Source organism: Urocitellus parryii, chromosome X, assembly GCF_045843805.1.
Source record: "Urocitellus parryii isolate mUroPar1 chromosome X, mUroPar1.hap1, whole genome shotgun sequence".
NCBI lineage: Eukaryota > Metazoa > Chordata > Mammalia > Rodentia > Sciuridae > Urocitellus > Urocitellus parryii.
In genome coordinates, this window is record NC_135547.1 from 58,463,046 (window position 1) to 58,468,745 (window position 5,700).

A 5,700-nucleotide genomic window follows, 5' to 3' on the forward strand; every position below is an offset into this window, starting at 1 on the left:
CATTCAGTGAAACAGAGCATTGAAGTTTTATAAATGGACATCTCTAGTAAATTATGTCATTTAAAGTATGAAAGTGAAATCGTTTTTCGTCTTAAATCATGTACCTAGGTTCAAGTTCCAGTATGTATCGTTAACATATTGATCTATATTGTTATAGCACAGAATGTGTGTTAATGTCTGATTTCTCAACCAAAGTGTAAGTTCTTTGAGGGCAGAAACTGGATGTCAAATAAATGTTATGTTATCTCTAGAGCAGTGGGGTTAGAAGGCATTATCAGTTCCCCATCCATCCGATCTCATCATCATTGACATCATCATTCACATCACAAGGAGCCATTTACTGCTCTGCAATTGCAAAAAGTCCTCTTTTCATGGAGTAGAGGTGGATGCCCAAATTTTTTCTGCTTGAAATTTTGCCTTAAACATATACCACATAACCAGAAAACAGGAAAGTTCCATTGATTTGGTCACACAGAGCTTCACTGTTGCTTTGAATATTGACCTAGGACCAGCTCCTATAATATCTTGCCAGACAACTAAGGTCCAAGGAACAACTATTGGAGAGTGAATTATTGCACTTTCAGTCTTTATCCTAAAATTAGAAAGGCCTAACACAAAAAGACATAGAATGAATAAATTACACACAACACACACACATACACACTCATCCTATGAGGTACCCTTGTACTAAAAACAAGTATCCAAAGAAGTCTTGCTAACTGCATCTTAAACAGAAAGTTTCTTTTGAAGCTTAGGTTTGTACCATGTCCTGGAAAGGGTTTTCACTTTGCGCCTGAGAGCAAAGAAATATTTCTGTGGCTGACAGAAAAACAAAATTGCTAAAAGCAAAAGCCACATCTTATTTCCAAGAATGTGTTGACTTTTCTCCTCACCCTTCCTCTGCCACTCACAACGCTGCTTTGTTTGAACAACATCCTTGCCAAATTAAACCAGAGACTGACATGGAAATTAATATTCCTATGGCCACAACACCTTGCACTAATGCCTCCCACCCCGCTACACCCAGTCCCCCTCACCTCCCACCTCTTCCATGCCACCAAACTCAGAAGTTCAGTTCAAACCTAAGCCAATGTCCAGGTCCAAACCCAAACCAAAAGGATACTTAATTCCATCTAAGGCAATTTAAGAAGTGTTTCTCTATTCCATAAGATAATTTTTTCTTAAAATATTAATAACTGTAATAATAGTGAGCACTAACTATGTACCAACCACGGTTGCTAAGCACTTGATACTGGTTACCGTGTGAACACATCACAAAAGCTCTATTATGAGATCAGCATTGCTACTGCCCTCATTTTACAAATGAAGATACAGGTTTAAAGAGACTTAAGTAGCTTCCCTAGGTCTAAGCCCAGCCTGTGTCTGTTTCCTTCATCAGAAACAGGGCCTACTCTCTGATGAGACATGGCAGCCGTCGTACAGCTATCTTGGCTCAGAATAACGGGAACAAAGACTGCTGTTGCTCAGACATTTAGCCACAAACAAGGGCTCTTTGGAGCCCCTGAAGCATAAGTAACTTGATTACCCCAATTCTGACTTGCTCTTGGGGATTTTTTGTTGAGGTTTACTCTTGCCTTCACTGGCATAACACAATTCAACATTTACTAGAGGTTTGTGTCCCTTCCCCATTAACTTCCTGTAACCTTCATGATTAGGTTTAAATGGCTTTCTTTGGCAGACATCAGGCAAGGGAAATGACAAACACTATTTTGCTTTTAAATTCAGACCTCTCCTGTGCCACTCCGACCTTCCACCCCTTCTAAACCCCCCCCACAACACACTCTTAACCTATTCCCCACCACTTTTCCAGTATGAATTTTCTGTTCCATACCAAGCCAATATGATTATCCCCTCAATAAGCAAGGCTTGTTCCCTACTCCCTGCCCACCCAAATCCAATTTCTCCCTCTACTCAATGTCCATCTTCACCCCAACTAAATGAGAATATTCCCTTCCCACACCCCACCTCTTTCTCTAACATCAGCACTCAGTCTGACCAACACTCACTCTAATTCAGACCTTTAATCAATCCTATAGTACCTGCTTTACATTTCTACTTACCTACTTTACATCCTGCTGTCTAGATGTTCAGAAACTACAGAAGAGCCAGTGTGGCAGGGCTCCTGCACTTTCTTTTATACCCTCCTGAACACCCTAGGACATAATGCTCAATTGATGAGCTCATTGGGTGCTCAGCCAATCCCTGTTGAGTTCATTGCTCATTAAGGTCTTGGCTGGTCTCTAGAGGTACCTGCACAGTAGTTACTCAAGGACTGATTATTTAAATCAAATTAAAAACTAAGTGTTTAAGACACCCCAATATCACACTATCATAAAACTGGAAAATTAAGTTGAGCTGCTAGATAAGGTCTTGAGACATTCCTACTCTGTGTGTCAGGAACCAGTAAAAAGGCATCTGCCATTTCACTCAGAATACATTTTATCACTTATTCACATAATAACATTTCATAAACACACATAATAAACTTTAATTTTCTAGTCCCTTTTCCAGCATCTCTCCCATTACTCTTTAGCTAAGTGCCTATTATGAAATTTCAAAGTACTTCTTCCTTATTTTCTGAAAATGCCATATTTTATGTTATGATCATGTGATACCTTATCTTTTCATCAGTTAATTCATATCCTCAATTAAAAATTAATTTCCTGAGTAGTAATATATACTTTATTTCCTATTGTCTCTTGTATGTTCCTGTTATCCTTCCCTGAAATTCTCTTGCTGTGTCCAGATTTTGATCATTTTTTCATCTACTCTTTTCAGATTCTCCATGAAACCTTTCAATCCCTGATATCATCTTCTTCAAAAATCATAATAATATAGTTTGGGACATAAAGAAATGAAAACTCCTTTTTGAATGGTATCAAACTTTACAATCAATACCTGTTTTCTGACAAAGTTGTTTCCAGTCAAGCCTCATTGAACTTTGCTGAGATCTCACCTAAGTAAGTCAGTTTCTGTATCTAGTAATTTTTTAAAAAACAATACTTTATTGACTGCTTTTAAGATTAAGAGTCAAAGTTGAAAATGGTACCAAGCATTAAGAAATTTAATAAGTTTAATATGTATTTTGTCTATGTCTTTGTCTTATCTTCCCATCCAAACCCTACAGATAGGTGGGATTTTTTTTTAACTTCCTCACAGTATCTTTGTTCTACACACATAGCAGTTGCTGTAAAAATAAATTTTAAAGTAACCCCACTTGTTTTGGATAACCTCTCCATATTACTTTCCCCAGTGCTTCACAGGAATGCTGTCCTTCTCATATCACTTATCCTATTTATCTCTCTATGATTTCCATATTCTCCCCACTTCACTTTCTTCTTTGACCTTTCTTTGTTTCACTCCCTCTAGCTTTAAGTGGGATTGAGGCCCTTTGCATCTTTATGTTGGGTGTTTAGAATAAGAATAAGGCTAAAACAAAGCCCTTGCCCTCTAGGACCTCACAGCTTACTAGGGGTCAAAGATAAATTTTTAAAAAATGTCCATAAGCGCAACAAGTTCTATAATTGAAATGCACACAGTGTGCTGTTGGAGATAAGGCAGGCAAAGTGAACTACCTCTGACCCAAATGAGCTGGAGGAGCCTTCTCAGCAGAAAGGATGCATACAATTTCAACAGGCCAAGAAAGAAGGGAAGGTAATACAGAGTAAATATGTACAAAGGCACAAAAGCATGAAAGGAAGAGCAAGAAGATCAGTGTATCTAGAATGAGGAATCACAAGATGAATGTTTAAATCTAGGTTGAGGACACAGATAGGGTTTGTTTGTGATGGATATGGTATGCCAGGCTAAGAAGGTCAGACTGTATTCTATGCCAAGAGGGAGCCAGTGAAAGTTTATTTTAGAAAGAAAACAACCCTGATAGAATTTATTGCTTTGCCTGATCTGTCTCTCATATTCTTCTCTCTCTCTCTCTCTCTCTCTCACACACACACACACACACACACTCATTTCTTATATTTACTTTTTCCTAACATATGAATTCAGAATCAACTTCTAAATTGAATCTTCTATCCCAATCCTATTTATTCAATTTTGTTTCCTCTCACTCCCTTGAACCATCTTACCCAAAGGCCCCTCCCACTCTGATCTAACAATGGAGCTCCTATCTATGTCAATTTCTTTGCCTGAGAATAAACCAAAGTTCACCACTCCCCAGACACCTCCCTCCTCTCTCCTTCTAGAGTCCTGAGTCTACACTATAGCTTCTAGCATTTTGTTACTGTATACTGTTCCATAGTTTTCTAATTATCAGTGTCCCCCTTCTCACCCCTACTAAACATAAATTATCGGGAAGCTTGAAAGTAAGCTCAAATAAGATGAAGGATCACACATGCCTTTCTCACCACTGTATCCCATATGCTTGCCTTCTAGTAGATGACCAATAAAGATTCCTGAACACACACAATTGTAATTAAGAACATTTTTGCTTGATGTCTGTCTCCTCCACTCCATAAAGGCAGGGATTTTTATACATTTTGTTCATTGATGTCTCTCAAGCACCTAAACAATGTGAGGCACATAACAAATGCTCAACAAACATTTGTTGAATTAATTAGGATGTCAGGGATTTTGTCTTGTTCCCCACTATATTCCCCATCTCTGTGTGACACAGTAGATGCTTGATAAATTTATTGAATGAATTAGGTCAAGATCATGTCTTCTGTTACTCTATTGCTGTCACAGTTTTGAACACATGGCACATATTCAATATGTATTTGTGATTAATTGGATATGAAAAAGTTTCAGGCTGGTAACTAAACTTTGTATTATTTTAAGTATAGTTCTTCCCTTGATGACTGAGAAGGAGTTACCAATTTGTTTATACACATAGAAGAAAAACCCTTTCAACAATGGTTAAACATTTTTTCATCTACAACCACTAATTTTTCAAGAGATATAAATATCAACTTTGAGGAAAGAAAGAAAGTAAAGATCCAGTCTGTACTACTCAAGAATAATCTCATTACTGAATATCAAGATGAAGAAAGCTTGTTTAGTTAAGAGAAACAGCTCTCCATCAGAGATGACTGGTAACTATTTAGCAATGGCTACAAATTTGCCTTGCACGTATCATTTAGATTTGCTTAAAATCATTCCACAAAAGCTTCTCTAGGCATGCTTTTCCTCCATTCTTAATATGAAAAATCAGTCTTGATTCTTCTGGCAAGAAAGGCATGGTAAAGTTAGTGAGGTAGCTCAGTTGTAGAATGCTTGACTGTCATGTGGGAGGCCCTGGGTTCAATTCCTAACACCACACACAAGTGCATGGAATTTTTTTTTTTTTTGTAAAGATAATTTTATCAGAAACTGAAGTCCTGAGAAATGAGGTCATTGGCACAAGGATTTCAAAGTGTGCCTGACCCTGTACCATATAGATGGTAAGGCAACTTGGAGTTTGAGAGTACTAAGAAATTATAGAAGAAATCTCCAGGGAATGTCAAAGCCAGCTAACACTCTTCTCTTTTCCTTGGAGTTTGTGAAATTCCTTTTCATTCAATCCTGATGTAATGCTGAGTAATAAAAAGTAGTGTGTTCTTCAGCAGAACACATCTCTGGAAGCCCTTTAACCAGCCTCTGTTAGTCATCACTATACTCACAGGCTTAGGGCCAGTGCCATTCACACTTCCCCCTGTTCTGCAGCAGACAGACGGAGTTCTT